Consider the following 15,543-nt stretch of genomic DNA (forward strand, 5'->3'; position numbering starts at 1 on the left):
GCGGGGAGGAGGGAGGGATTCTATGTACCAACGTATGAGGTAAGTATCGGCTAGCCAAACTGAACTTTCATTCGAAACTTCGGTTTTTGCGTCGCCATTACCTCATAAGTTGGTACATCTACTAACAAAAGCTTAGATTCCAACCGATTTGGTGGTGGTTCATAAATCAACTAATATAAAATATTAGTTTCAAACTCAAATGTTACAATGTATAAACTATAAAACTGTCTGAACCGCAACGAAATGTAGAACATCGGTTCGATTTTCTATTTCATGAAGATAGTGTTGTCTGGGAGTAGACTCTGAAGACCAGCCAGCAGTACTCATTATATCAGCAAGTAGTACTGATTTTGATAGCACCCATGACGCCACCATTTACCTTGTGTCGTGTGCTTTCCCTTTTCTACACTCTTCTTTTGCTGCCTCATATGCCATAGTTTTGGCCTGCCATATCAAAGAAGAATTGGTTCCAGCTGCCACCTCTCGTGGTGCTGTTTTAGAAAAAGAAATGAAGAACCCTTTTCTCCCTTTTCTGACTGCCACGTTAGCTTTTCGCTGTGCGTAGGCGGATGTTATTCTTACTGGACACAAAGCTGGATCTACATCTAGCGCGGAATGAAGGATAGGAGAAGGTATCTCATGAGGCTTCACGGTTTTGGGTCTAAACGAAGGGAGAAACCTAAGAGTTACTGAATTATCCAAAAATTGTGCTGTACTGAAGGACAAGGCATGAATTTCACTCCTTCGACGACCAGATGCGATGGCAGAAATGAATACCGTCTTAAGAGTAAGATCTTTCATATCAATATTCCACAGGTCAAGAAATCGTGAAGTTCTAAAATACCTAAGAACAAGCCCAAGTTCCCAGACAGGAATATCATGTTGTGTCCGTGGTGACTCGTGCCAAAATTCTGCATCATTTTCGTCAGAAAAGTATCTTTGCTGATATCTGTTCCTGTAGCTAGAGCTAGCGTTCCGCATATTGCTGCTTCATAACCTTCTATCGTTGATGGTGCGAGGTTTCGACCAGTCTTTAGATATATCATGATTTCTGCAACTGTCTGAGTACTGGTTGCGAGGGGATTAATCTTCCTTTCACTACACCAACCTACGAACACTTGGCATTTTCCATTGAACAATTCAATGGTGGATCGTCACTGGGCCGGGCAATTGCAGGGGCTGATTCTTTAGAAAAACCTCTCTTTTAGAGTCCACGCTCGATGTCTTCCAGCCGTGTAAATTTAGATTCCTTAGTGCTGGGTGGTGAAGTCGACCCTGCTGGAGGAGATCTGACTAACCTCCGAGGGGTATAGGAAAGTCTACTAGCAGGTTGAGAAGATTCGTGTACCAAGCTTAGGCGAGGCCATCGCAGAGCAATTAGCGTTATTCGGCAGTTCAAAGACTTTCGAACCTTCTCCAGAACCTTTGGAATCAGGGCAAATGGAGGGAAGACCTAGCAGTGTTTGTTCGACCAATCGTGGACAAGGGCATCTGTGCCGATCGCAAGAGAATCTGGAACTGGTGTGAAATATGCGTCGATCTTCCGGTTCAATCCAGTCGCGAATAGATCGACTTCTGGCAGTCCATACTCTTTTGACAGGGCTCTGAAGACACACTCGTTGAGACTCCATTCCGTTGGCAGACCTTTTCCTTCTCGTGACAGTGTGTCGGCTACTAGATTGAGTGACCCGGCGATGTGTCTTGCCCTCAAGTGAACGTTCAGGGCCATCGTAATCTCGAAGAGCTTTATGGATTCCTCCTCTAGGGAGAAAGAACGGGTTCCGCCCTCTTTGTTTATGTAATTGACTACAGTCGAGTTCTCCGTCGCTACCATGACTACCTCGTTTCTTAGCTCCTCCGCAAAGGCTTTGATTGTGTTGGCTACGGCTCTCTTCTCGAGGCAATTTATATGAAGAGATTTCTCTTCTGGAGACCAAGTCCCCGAAGTGTCTTGATGTGGGTCCTCTAGATAGCAAACCCAACCATAGGTTGAGCTGTTGGTGAATATTGTTTTGGAAACAATAGGGGGCTTGAGAGGAAGGCCTTAACTAAGCCAATCTTTGTTCAGCCACGGTGAAAATGCCTCTTTCATCTCTGTCGTAATTAGGATGTTTAAATCTATGTTGTTCCAAAACTTGTCCCACAATCTGAGCATTAGTAAGTGACATTTCCTGAGATGTAGTCTGTTGAAAGGAATTGCTCTTGATCCCGCATTGATGAGTCCAATCAGCTTCATCAGTTGCCTTATTGAGGTATGCAATTTTTCCATAGGGTGCCTTGTTTGCATGTATCGAGTTCTGAATCTTTTCCGGGATTAGGTACACCCTCTTTACCTCCAGGTCTACCAGAAACCCTAGAAATATGATCCGGCGCATAGGTTGCAATTCTGATTTCTCGCTCAGCATGAACCCAAGTCTGTGCAGGAGAATCATCTGATTTCTCGCTCAGCATGAACCCAAGTCTGAGCTGGAGACTCATAATGGTCTTTACATTGTTCTGTACTAATGACTTTTGGTAATTGTGCAGAATCTATTTGTTCATGTAAGCATGCAATTGGATGGTTTGAAGATGGCCATAGCTCACAATGGCACTTTGAACTGATAGATTTTGTTTTTGAAAATGAACCCTAACCTCATTCTGTGATATAGGTCCTTAAAGTTTGCGGAAAACATGAAATACTTCCCAGAGAAAATAATTTTGAGTACGCTCTAGAAAGAATATTTGAAAGTTGCTGCTGACATCTATTAACAGAATCCAAAAACTTTATCAGTTTTTGGGATAGTGTCAGGAGAGATGTTCTCTGCCTTTAAAATCTTTATGACAGTATCTAACGTGAGGTCACTGTATGATAGCACGCTCAGAGTCACTCGTGTGGAAGAATCTAAGGCCAAGAATGACTTTCTGTCAACTGATATGAACTTTATGTCCTCTACTTATCCAGTTGATGGTAACAAAATGAACTTTGGGTTTATGCGTGGTGCCTGTGAAACTGAAAATGCGTCTTGATATTTGTAAGCTCTCGCTCGGTCCGGCATGCCGAAAGGGTCAAAGAAGTACTACGTTTTGAAACGATATTTTCTTCAATATTATAAGTATATACTGTTATCCAGCTAGCACAGCATATTTGTAATTAGACGCTGGAAGTAATTTCAACTCTAATCACCAGAAAAACTTACCTCATGCCAGAACAGACCTATAGGCCAGCGCTGTAGTCGTTACAATACTATGCAATGACGGTACGTACGTCCAAGGTGTCGTGACCTTATATAATGGCGGTATGTATTTCCAAAGCATTATGACCTTATGTGATGAGGGTCAGTACTCCCAAGGCGTTATGACCTTATGAATTGATGGCCTGTACACCCAAGGATTTAATACCTTATGTAATGCCGGTCTGTACGCCCAAGGCGTTATGACCTCATTTAATGACGGTCTGTACACCCAAGGTGATTTGACCTTATGCAATGACAGCATGTACACCCATGGTGTTGTGACCCTATGTAATGACGGCCTGTACACCCAAGGTTTTATGAACTTATGTAATGGTAGTCTGTACAACCAATGGTGTTATGACCTTATGTAATGACGGCCTGTATATCCTTTATGTTATGAGCATTATACCATACCATAAATATTGGGTTTAACATACCCAAATGATTAAAATACAAATAATTACAAATAAGACACAAAGATTCACTTCTGTAATGTTTTGTTCCATGATGTTTGCGTACCACCAGGGTTGCCAGCTGCCAATATCTAAAAAGGGATAAAAACTAAGGAAAAAAAGGGGAAATTTTACTCAAGGAGTGCAAGTCCGAAACAAAGAATTGCGCGCGCATGTGCTTTCGCTCGGCCCGGTATGTCGAGAGGATCAAGGAAAGTACCACGTTCTGAGAGTGACTTATTCTTGTTGCTGACTGCAGTTCTTCTGAGCGCTGCTTGATGAAGTTTTTCAGCATTGGGGAGAATAGTAACGTGATAAGCTATTTTCTCTTTAATGGCTCAATGGCTAAAACCAGTTCTGCCACCGAGTGAGGCTGTTGAACGGTAAGGGTAGGCCTGGGGAAAATAGTGTCACCCAGTACTTCGTATACAAGGTCCAGCGACTCTGCCAAAGAGACATTGTCATATGTTGCGGGATCGTTATCAACCATCGACTGCTTGTCATCGAAATGCAAAGAATCATTGTCCTCATTCTCAGGGGCCCTCAAACCTGTTAGTGTTGGAGGTTTGATCACGCTCGGAAAAGGATCTTCCATCATTTTTTAAACAAACAATCTGTGACTTCATATTTTTCACTGTATCCTGTAGTGATTATTTAAACAATTACAATATTATAAAAACATAATTTTGTCCAACTATAAAATCTTTATAATTAGATCCTGGGCCTAATCTGAGCTGCAATATCCAGACCAACTTATTACTTGCCAGAAGGCCTATAACGCCGTAGGCGTTATAACCTTGTGTAATGGAGGTCTGTACGCCCCAGGCGTTATGACCTTATGGAATGACGGCCTATGCGCCCTAGGCGTTATGACCTTATGTAATGACGGCCTGTACGCCCTAGGCGTTATGACCTTATGTTATGACGGCCTATACACCCTAGGCGTTATGACCTTATGTAACGACGGCCAGTACGCCCTAGATGTTATGACCTTATGTAATGACGCTCTATACGCCCTAGGCGTTATGACCTTATGTCATGACGGCCTGTACGGCCTAGGCGCTACGACATTATTTAATGACGGCATATACGCCCTAGGCGTTATGAACTTATGTAATGACGGTCTATAAGGCCAAGCTGTTATGACCTTATGTAACTTATAAAATATAAACTTATGAAAGGCATTATCCATACCCAAATACTGGATTTACCGCAGCTAAACCATTAAAATACAAATAATTATCTGGCCTACTCAACACCAGGCCTAGAATAAAAGTAGATATTTATATAAATATAGATAAATATGTTAAAAATGTGCATATGTTTCCTGTGTAGTAAACATAGGAGAAACATTTTTGAAGTGCATCTTTGATTTTTAAAAACGCATAAGAGTCTATGTTATCAAAGTTTGGACTAACAATAGAGTTTAAAACGAAAAAGGTTGCAAATTTTACATAATACGTTTTTTCATCTTTCAACATTTGATTTAACAATTTATTGGCACAAAAATGAACAAAAGAAAGACTCGTGGAACAGTCTTTTAAGGTACTAAAAATCAAATCAAAAATTGAATTTTTATATACAATATCGCAATAATGTCCTGGATAACACTATTGAAGAAGGTAAAATCATTAGCAAACATTACACAAATTCCCAAAAAGATCTTGTGAATAATTGTGCAATGTGCATGCTGGGAGGGTAGGAAGTTCCCCTCCTATTACACAAATATTTTGAGTATAAACTCATTTTCTTTTTTACTAATAAAAAATGTTTTATATGTTGAATGAAAACCAAGAAACTACCTTGGATAGTGTCTAGCCGTTTAACCCCTTGTTCCCCAAAACAGAAACTGGTCTGAGTTGGCCATGAAGAGGGACTGGATAGTTGTGGAGACGTTTGTTTTTCGGAGGAATTGTGGTGTCTTGACCCCGTCTTTGCATTGCAAAACCGGAGAAAGCTTTTGTTAATAGATGTACCAACGTATGAGGTAATGGCGACGCCAAATAAGTTTTTTTTGACAATGTGCATGCACATATCGGCTCTTGATTTAGTTCAAATTTTTCCTCAATATGGTAAATAGAGAAGTGTGGTAGTAGTAGTAGTAGTTGTATTGGTATCATGCAAATAACGCCTTTTGGATCTTCTTCCTTATCATTTCTTGAATTTTCCAAATTAATATGCTCAGTTATTCCTGGATTACACCCTTTTGGCATTCCGTATCCACATAAATTGTTTTGATTTAGTTGAACATTCGCCTCAAAAATCTCTGAAAGGCTCATATGAATGTCCATCGTCTTCTTAAAAATTAAAGTTCAAACATGCATACCTTTCTCAATAAAATAAGTATACTATATGTAAACAATGAACGAATTGCCTAACTCACAGCCCTTGCCATGAGGACTATGGGGAGGTTGACATCCCCAAAGACATAATTACTGGACCTTTCAGAAATTCTTAACAAAATGGCTCTCTTTAAATTTTGATCGGTTGTATTTTGGGAATGATGGGTTGGGGGTGGGGCTTATTGCCCTCTATTTACTTTTGATTCTTACAAAAAGCTCTAAAACTTCCGACTTCCAATCAAATGAGCTCCATCTGATTCATAGTTTATATGACCACCCGTTCCATAAAAAACCTTATATGTCGTTGGATATAGATTACAACTCCTGCCCATGGCCTCTGGGGGGTCATGTCTACCCTAAAGATACTATTATATGATTTTTAGATTACTGGTAACAAAATAGCTATCCCACCATTTCAATTGAATGCGTTTCGGGAAATGAGTATATCAGGGAGGGGAAAAAGAAAAAAGGGAAAAAGGGAACAAAGGAAAAAAGAAAAAACTACTGCCCTACCAGTATCATAAACAATATCTTGCCTACAGGTCAGAACTGTTACCTGTGTTAAATAATGTCGAAATAGACACTTAAATCACAGACACAATAAAGGGCATTGGCAGATAATATCCCCAAGGAATATAAAGCCAAACCGATGAAACACAAAGCAACAGCAAACGATACTAGTACCATTGACAGTTCACCAACGGATATTCATTGAATCCAATAGTACCAATGACAAAACACACATTGAACAGCCTGTAACTGAAACCAGGTTAAAAGTCATGATGAAATATATGATGGAATAAATTCAAAACATTCAATTTTTATGATAATGCTAATAAGCATGTAATATTTTACAATCTAAGTTGCTTAACAATTTCTAAGCTTCATTTGCATGTAATGGATACTGAGAGTTTTAAGACTCCTCCTCGCAATGAATTAAGATGATTTTATGACACCTCCCCCTAGACATAGGAAAATAACCAGCTGTGTAACTATTGGAGACAATGAACTCTTGCACAATAAGTCTCTTTAGCGTCAAACGTTAGTAGCGCAATGATTTTTTTATATCGAGATTTTGTCTCAATATAAAAAACGTTAAGCAAATGTTGTTGAAGAAAAAACTTTTTTTGCTTTAAAAAAGGCACAAAATTGACTATATCTTTGTCGTATGTGAAATGTCATTACAAAAAAAAACATTACCTGAATGTTGCTAAGGAATAAAAAAAATTGCCATTGTCTTAAAAAGAAAAGTTACTATAATCTCGTCTTACGTGAATTGTCATCACAAAAAAGTATTACGTGAGTGATTTTAAGAAAAAAATTCTTTCCATTTCCTTACAAAGAAAAAATTACTAAAGTTTCGTCTTATGTGAATTCTCATTACAAAAATAAACATTAAGTGAATATTGTTAAGGGAAAAGACCTTTCCATTGCCATGAAAAAGAAAACAAAAATGATTTTTGTCTTACGTGGAACATGATTACAAAAAAAAACATTACGTGAATGTTGTTAAGACAAAAATCCTTTCCATTGTCTTAAAGAGAAGAAAATTAACTGAAGTTTCGTCTTATGGGAAATGTGAATATGGGAAACAAACAAATACATTACGTGAATGTTTCTAAAAAAAATAAAACTTTCCCATTGCCTTAACAAAAATGAATACGGTTTCATCTTATGTGAGTTGCCATTGAAAAAAACATTACGTGAATGTTATTAAGGAAAAAACATTTCCATTACCTTAAAAAGAAAAAAATGACTAAAGTTTAATCTTACTTGAGTTGCTATTACGCAACAAGTATTGTGTGAAAGTTGATGAGACAAAAACCTTTCCATTCCAACATTTCCAAAATTAAATTGCGCGAACGAGGGTAGTAGAAAGGCCTCAGGAGGTCCGATTGCTCACCCCTGCTGCCACCTACAACTTGTTTACATAATTTATGCATGTTTTTATGTCTGTTCGTTGTCAGTGAGAATGAAAAAACAGGAAATTTTTTCACTTTTATTGATGTTTTTGGACGGTTATGTGTGTTGATCAATTTATTTGATGTTTTTCATGAATGTCAACCTCAATCTATGTCTGTTTTATGGTTTTTGTCAGTTAGAATGAAATAACAGGAATTTTCTCATTTTGTTGGATGTTTTCTGGATTATTGAGTCTAATGGGGATCAATGACCTCTTTTTCCAAGGTGTATTTGCTGATTTTGTTGTTTTAAGTGCATGCTCGAGGCGAATGTCAAGGTGTCAAGAAATAGGAAACAGTATTTGTTGTTGTTGTTGTTTTGGGCAAGTGTACGCTCGAGGCAAATGTTAATAGTTTCCAGAAATAGGAAACAGTTAGATCACGTGTTTCCTTCTCAACCAATCAGAGGGCTTGCTTACATCTCCTTCTAAGTCAATCAGGGGGCCGGAAATATTAGAAAAAGAGGATTGCAGGTTAGGTTAGTTTAGGTTTTTAGTTTAGTTTTAGTCTAGTTTAGTTTAGATTTTTAGTTTATTTTAAGTTTATTTATTACCTTTATTTTAGTTTAGTTTTAGTTAGTTTAGTTTTAGATTTGAGTTTTAGTTTAGCTAGAGTGTTACTTAAGAGTTTTAGTTAGAGTTTTAATTTAGTAACTTAGTTCAGTTTTAGTTTAATTTTAGTTTAGTTTTAGATTAGTGTTTAGTTTTAGTTTAGAGTTTTAGTTAGTTTAGTTTAGTTTTAGATTAGTGTTTAGTTTTAGTTAGAGTTATAGTTTAGTAGTTTAGAGTTTAGAATTTATTTTTAGTTTAGAGTTTTAGTTAGTTTAGTAGTTAAGAGTTTTAGTTAGAGTTATAGTTTAGATTTTTAGTTAGTTTAGTAGTTTAGAGTTTAGAATTTAGTTTTAGTTAATTTAATAGTTTAGATTTTTAGTTAGTTTAGTAGTTTAGATTATATTATAGTTTAGTTTAGTAGTTTAAAGTTTAGAGTTTAGTTTTAGTTAGTTAGACAGTTTAAATTTTTAGTTAGTTTAGTAGTTTAATTTAGTTTTAGTTTAGTTTAGATTTTTAGTTTAGTTTTAGTTTTATTTTAGTTTAGTGTTATAGTTTATATTTTGTTTAGTTATAGTTCAGTTTTAGTTTAGCGTTTTTAGCTAGAATTTAGTTTTAGTTTAGTAGTTAAGTTTAGTTTTAGTTTAACGTTTAGTTTTATTTTAGAGTTTTAGTTAGATTTTCAGTTTAATGTTTAGTTTTATTTTAGAGTTTTAGTTTAGAATTTTTAGTTTAGTTTTAGTTAGTTTAGTTTTAGATTAGAGTTTTAGTTTAGCTAGAATTTTACTTAAGAGTTTTCTTTTAGAGTTTTAGTAGCTTAGTTCAGTTTTAGTTTAATTTAGTTTTAGATTAGTGTTTAGTTTTAGTTTAGAATTTTAGTTAGTTTAGTAGTTAAGAGGTTTAGTCAGAGTTATAGTTTAGATTTTTAGTTAGTTAAGTAGTTTAGAGTTTAGAATTTAGTTTTAGTTAATTTAGTAGTTTAGATTTATAGTTTATTTTAAGGTTATTCATTACGTTTATTTTTAGTTTAGTTTTAGTTAGTTTAGTTTTAGATTAGAGTTTTAGTTTAGCTAGAGTTTTACATAAGAGTTTTAGTTAGAGTTTTAATTTAGTAGCTTAGTTTGGTTTTAGTTTAGTATAGTTTTAGATTAATGTTTAGTTTTAGTTTAGAGTTTTAGTTAGTTTAGTAGTTAAGAGTTTTAGTTAGAGTTATAGTTTAGGTTTTTAGTTAGTTTATTAGTTTAGAGTTAAGAATTTTTAGTTAGTTTAGTAGTTTAGAATTTTTAGTTAGTTTAGTGTTTAGTTTATTTTAGTAGTTTAGAGTTTAGTTTTAGTTAGTTAGACAGTTTAAATTTTTATTTAGTTTAGTAGTTTAGTTTAGTTTTAGTTTTAGTTAGATTTTCACTTTAATTTAGTTTAGTTTTAGATTAGTGTTTAGTTTTAGTTTAGAATTTTAGTTAGTTTAGTAGTTTAGATTTTAGTTAGTTTAGTAGTTTAGTTTTATAATTTATATTTTGTTTAGTTTTAGTTCAGTTTTAGCTTAGAATTTTTAGCTAGAGTTTAGTTTTAGTTTAGTAGTTAAGTTTAGTTTTAGTTTAACGTTTAGTTTTATTTTAGAGTTTTAGTTAGATTTTCAGTTTAATGTTTAGTCTTAGTTTAGCGTTTTAGTTTAGAATTTTTAGTTTTCAGTTTTAGTTTAGAGTTATAGTTTAGTTTAAGTTTATTTATTACCTTTATTTTTAGTTTAGTTTTAGTTAGTTTAGTTTTAGATTAGAGTTTTAGTTTAGCTAGATTTTTACTTAAGAGTTTTCTTTTAGAGTTTTAGTAGCTTAGTTCAGTTTTAGTTTAATTTAATTTTAGATTAGTGTTTAGTTTTAGTTTAGAATTTTAGTTAGTTTAGTAGTTAAGAGTTTTAGTTAGAGTTATAGTTTAGATTTTTAGTTAGTTTAGTAGTTTAGAGTTTAGAATTTAGTTTTAGTTAATTTAGTAGTTTAGATTTATAGTTTATTTTAAGTTTATTCGTTACCTTTATTTTTAGTTTAGTTTTAGTTAGTTTAGTTTTAGATTAGAGTTTTAGTTTAGCTAGAGTTTTACATAAGAGTTTTAGTTAGAGTTTTAATTTAGTAGCTTAGTTTGGTTTTAGTTTAGTATAGTTTTAGATTAATGTTTAGTTTTAGTTTAGAGTTTTAGTTAGTTTAGTAGTTAAGAGTTTTAGTTAGAGTTATAGTTTAGGTTTTTATTTAGTTTATTAGTTTAGATTTTTAGTTAGTTTAGTGTTTAGTTTAGTTTAGAAGTTTAGAGTTTACTTTTAGTTAGTTAGACAGTTTAAATTTTTAGTTAGTTTAGTAGTTTAGTTTAGTTTTAGTTAGATTTTCATTTTAATTTAGTTTAGTTTTAGATTAGTGTTTAGTTTTAGTTTAGAATTTTAGTTAGTTTAGTAGTTTAGATTTTAGTTAGTTTAGTAGTTTAGTTTTTTAGTTTAGTTTTAGTTAGTTTAGTTTTAGATAAGAGTTTTAGTTTAGCTACAGTTTTGCTAAAGAGTTTTAGTTAGAGTTTTAATTTAGCAGTTTAGTTTAGTTTTAGTTTAGTTTAGTTTAGTTTAGTTTTTTAGTTTAGTTTTAGTTTAATGTTTAGTTTTATTTTAGAGTTTTAGTTAGATTTTCAGTTTAATTTAGATTATTTTTAGATTAGTGTTTAGTTTTAGTTTAATGTTTAGCTTTATTTTAGAGTTTTAATTAGATTTTCAGTTTAATTTAGTTTAGTTTTAGATTAGTCTAGTTTTAATTTAGAATTTTTAGTTAGTTTAGTAGTTTAGATTTTAGTTAGTTTAGTAGTTTAGTTTTTTATTTTAGTTTTAGTTTAGAGTTTTGAGTTTAGTTTTAGTTAGTTAGACAGTTTAAATTTTTAGTCAGTTTAGTAGTTTAGTTTAGTTTTAGTTTAGTTTAGTTTAGATTTTTAGTTTAGTTTTAGTTTAGTTTTAGTTTAGTGTTATAATTTATATTTTGTTTAGTTTTAGTTCAGTTTTAGTTTAACGTTTTTAGCTAGAGTTTAGTTTTAGTTTAGTAGTTAAGTTTAGTTTTATTTTAACGTTTAGTTTTATTTTAGAGTTTTAGTTAGATTTTCAGTTTAATTTAATTCAGTATTAGATTAGTATTTAGTTTTAGTGTAGAATTTTTAGTTAGTTTAGTAGTTTAGATTTTAGTTAGTTTAGTAGTTTAGTTTTCGTTTAGAGTTTTACTTAGTTTAGTAGTTAAGAGTTTTAGTTAGAGTTATATTTTAGATTTTTAGTTAGTTTTGGTTTAGTTTAGTTTAGATTTTTAGTTTATTATTTTATTAGTTATTTAGTTTAGATTTTTAGTTTATTTTAAGTTTATTTATTACCTTTATTTTTAGTTTAGTTTTAGTTAGTTTAGTTTTAGATTATAGTTTTAATTTAGCTAGAGTTTACTTAAGAGTTTTAGTTAGAGTTTTAATTTAGCAGTTTAGTTTAGTTTTAGTTTAGTTTAGTTTAGATTTTTAGTTTAGTTTTAGTTTAATGCATAGTTTTATTTTAGAGTTTTAGTTAGATTTTCATTTTAATTTAGTTTAGTTTTAGATTAGTGTTTAGTTTTAGTTTAGAATTTTAGTTAGTTTAGTAGTTTAGATTTTAGTTAGTTTAGTAGTTTAGTTTTTTAGTTTAGTTTTAGTTTAGAGGTTTATTTAGAGTTTTAGTTATATTTTCAGTTTAATTTAGTTTAGTTTTAAATTAGTGTTTAGTTTTAGTTTAGAATTTTAGTTAGTTTAGTAGTTTAGATTTTAGTTAGTTTAGTAGTTTAGTTTTTTAGTTTAGTTTTAGTTTAGAGTTTTAATTTAGCTAGAGTTTTATTTAAGAGTTTTAATTAGAGTTTTAATTTAGAAGTTTAGTTTAGTTTTAGTTTAGTTTAGTTTAGTTTAGATTTTTATTTTATTATTTTAATAGTTATTTAGTTTAGATTTTTAGTTTATTTTAAGTTTGTTTATTACCTTTATTTTTAGTTTAGTTTTAGTTAGTTTAGTTTTTGATTAGAGTTTTAGTTTAGCTAGAGTTTTACCTAAGAGTTTTAGTTTGAGTTATAGTTTACTTTTAGTTTTTTTTTTTAGTTAAGAGTTTTCGTTTTACTTTAGAATTTTAGCTAGAGTTTAGTTTGGAGTTTTAGTTTAGTTTTATTTTAATGTTCTAGTTTAGATTTTAGTATAGTTTAGTTTAGTTTTAGTTAGTTTATTTTTAGTTATGGTTTTGAAGTGCCTAAAAGGGAAAATAAAGGCCGTTGTTCGTGTAGTTTCTTTAGTGTCATAATGGCAACTAATAGCTTTTTCTACTGTTCACTGGAAGATATACTGTAATTTCTTTGTCGAAAATGTCGGTGACTACGCGTAGATCCTCGGGTGTGCTCTGATTAAGATCCAGCAAAATGTAGTCGTAGGGTTTATTAGTCGCCTGAGTTTGCGTTGACAACAGAAATTTCGGGGCGCCGGGGTATATCTGTTTATTGAGAGTTATTAGTGAGCTAGAATCACGAACAACTTGATAGATAATGTAGATAGTGCAATTCAAAGCAAGGGTTCGCATACATTTGCTCTGATGAAACAGATTGTGTAGAACCAGGGTTATGGAAATATGTTCATGATGAGAGCAAACAGTGAACTGCTGTAGCATTTCCTGTGAGAACTGTTCAATGGATTCAGCCAAATCATCAATAATCAACCACGAGTTCGATTCAATACTATTGAAAACATCAAGTCTTCGTAGAAATTGAATTGTTATGGTTATGGCAATAGCTTTTATTTGATCGTAGGACTCCTGCCAAATACTATAGCAATAGTAGATTTTTTTTCGGCTTTTCCAAAAACTTGTTATCGCAATTTTTAATTATTTTAGTTAAAAGTGTTGTTTTCCCCGACATTGAGGGACCACAAAGAAATGATCTGATGGGTTTCTTAAATTGATACATGCTGCTGCTGCTTTTGACAACAGTTGGACTATAACTAAGTGTAAATCATACGGGTTCAATGAATATGTAACAGCAGTAGTAATTTTCCCATAGATCTATCTACGTTAACAAGAACAACAAAAACAAAATAATATTTCATGGTCATTTATTTCGGCAACATGAAAACTCTGTTTGTTCAACATGAACAACAACGATAAAATAACACTTGATCAACAAGAACCTGACAAAATTTCATGGTCATTTATTTCGGCAACGTGAAAACTCTATTTGTTCAACATGAACAACAACAAAAGAATAACACATTATGTTCAACATAAATAAAAACACTTTTTGTCCATCAACAATAACAATATCTGTACAACACTTATTTTCTTTAAACACTTTTCTGTCCATCAACAACAACACTTTATGTACATTAGCACACACAGTAGCACACTTTTCTGTACAACACTTGACAACAACACTTTAAAAAAAAACACACTTGAAAATTGAACTAGCACAGTTGAACATTGTGAATTTAAAAGTGGGTCCCCCCCACCCCCCACCCCCTGGGGCCGTGGGTCCGAAGGACGGCCACGGACGGGACTCTCCACCCCCCCCCCCCAACCCCCGGGGCCAGCCGTGGGAAGGGCCCCCCACCCCCCCGGGAGCCGCGATGGAAAAAAAAACTGTACAATAGTTGTTGTCACTGCTGCTACAGGTTAGAGAACCACGAACAACTCGATAGATAATATAGATGGTGCAATTCAAAGCAAGGGTTCTCATACATTTGCTCTGATGAAACAGATTGTGTAGAACTAGGGTTATGGAAATGTTTTCATGATGAGAGCGAACGGTGAACAGCTGTAGCATTTCATGTGAGAATAATTTAATGGATGCAGTTAAATCATCAATAATCAACAATGAATTTTGTTCGATTCTTTTGAAAACGTTAAGTCTCCCTATGAATTGTGTTGGCAAAGGTGCAATAATGGCTCTTATGTGATCGTATGACTTCTGCAGAATACTAGAGCCATAATAGATTTTCTTTGGTTTTTCAAAAAACATTTTATTATAATTTTGAATTATTTCAGCTAAAAGTGTCGTTTTTCCCGACATTGATAGGCCGCACAGGTACGATCTGAAGGGTGTTTTAAATTGATACATGCTGCTGCTGCTGTTGACAACAGTAACACTACAACTAACTGTAAACGTTAATTATCCAATGAATAAGTAGTAGTAGTAATTTTTCTTAGATCTATCTACGTTAACAAGAACAACAAAAACAATATTTCATTCATTTATTCAACATGAAAACTCTATTTTGTTCAACATGAACAACAAAAAAAAGCACTTGTTCAACAAGAACAAAAACTCTATTTGTTCAAACATTATTGACATAAAAAATGACACTTTTTGTTCAACAAGAACAACGATAACACTATCTGTAAAACACTTATTGTCATAAAAAAAACACTTTTTGTAAAACAAGAACACTATGAAAAACACTTATTTTCATAAAAAACACTTTTTGTTCAGCAAGAACAATATTTGTACAACAAGAACACACTTTTTGTTCAGCAAGAACACACACATTTTTGTACAAACACACACTATTTGTACAACAACACTTTTTTTGTGTACAACATGAACATGAACATGAACTTTAAAAAATAGCACAGTTGAACATTATGAATTTAAAAGATCCGTCCACCCTCCGGGGATCCGCGGGGCAGGCCGTGGGCGGGACCCTCCACCCCCCTGGGGGGGGACTGTATACAATAGTCGTCGTCACTGCTGCTGCTACAGGTTGGGTTAGGTTAGGTTTGGGTTAGGTTGGGTTAGAGTCAAACTCAGGTTAATTTATCCAGACCAAGTTGATTGCGATAGTCTATGCATTTCAAACCGGTCTGAAATACGGTAGTGGCCATGGGGTAGTACACTTACACCATTCTCGAGTACAAAGACTCCGTCGGATATACACGACATTGCATTCTTTTCCACTCTTACAGTATAATTTCTATACTGTAGAGAGCGAAGTGCAAGCACTTGTGCTCTCGGTACTAGGCTTACTTTCTA

Source organism: Artemia sp. Qi Xiang Cuo, chromosome 10, assembly GCF_049724085.1.
Source record: "Artemia sp. Qi Xiang Cuo chromosome 10, ASM4972408v1, whole genome shotgun sequence".
Lineage (NCBI taxonomy): Eukaryota > Metazoa > Arthropoda > Branchiopoda > Anostraca > Artemiidae > Artemia > Artemia sp. Qi Xiang Cuo.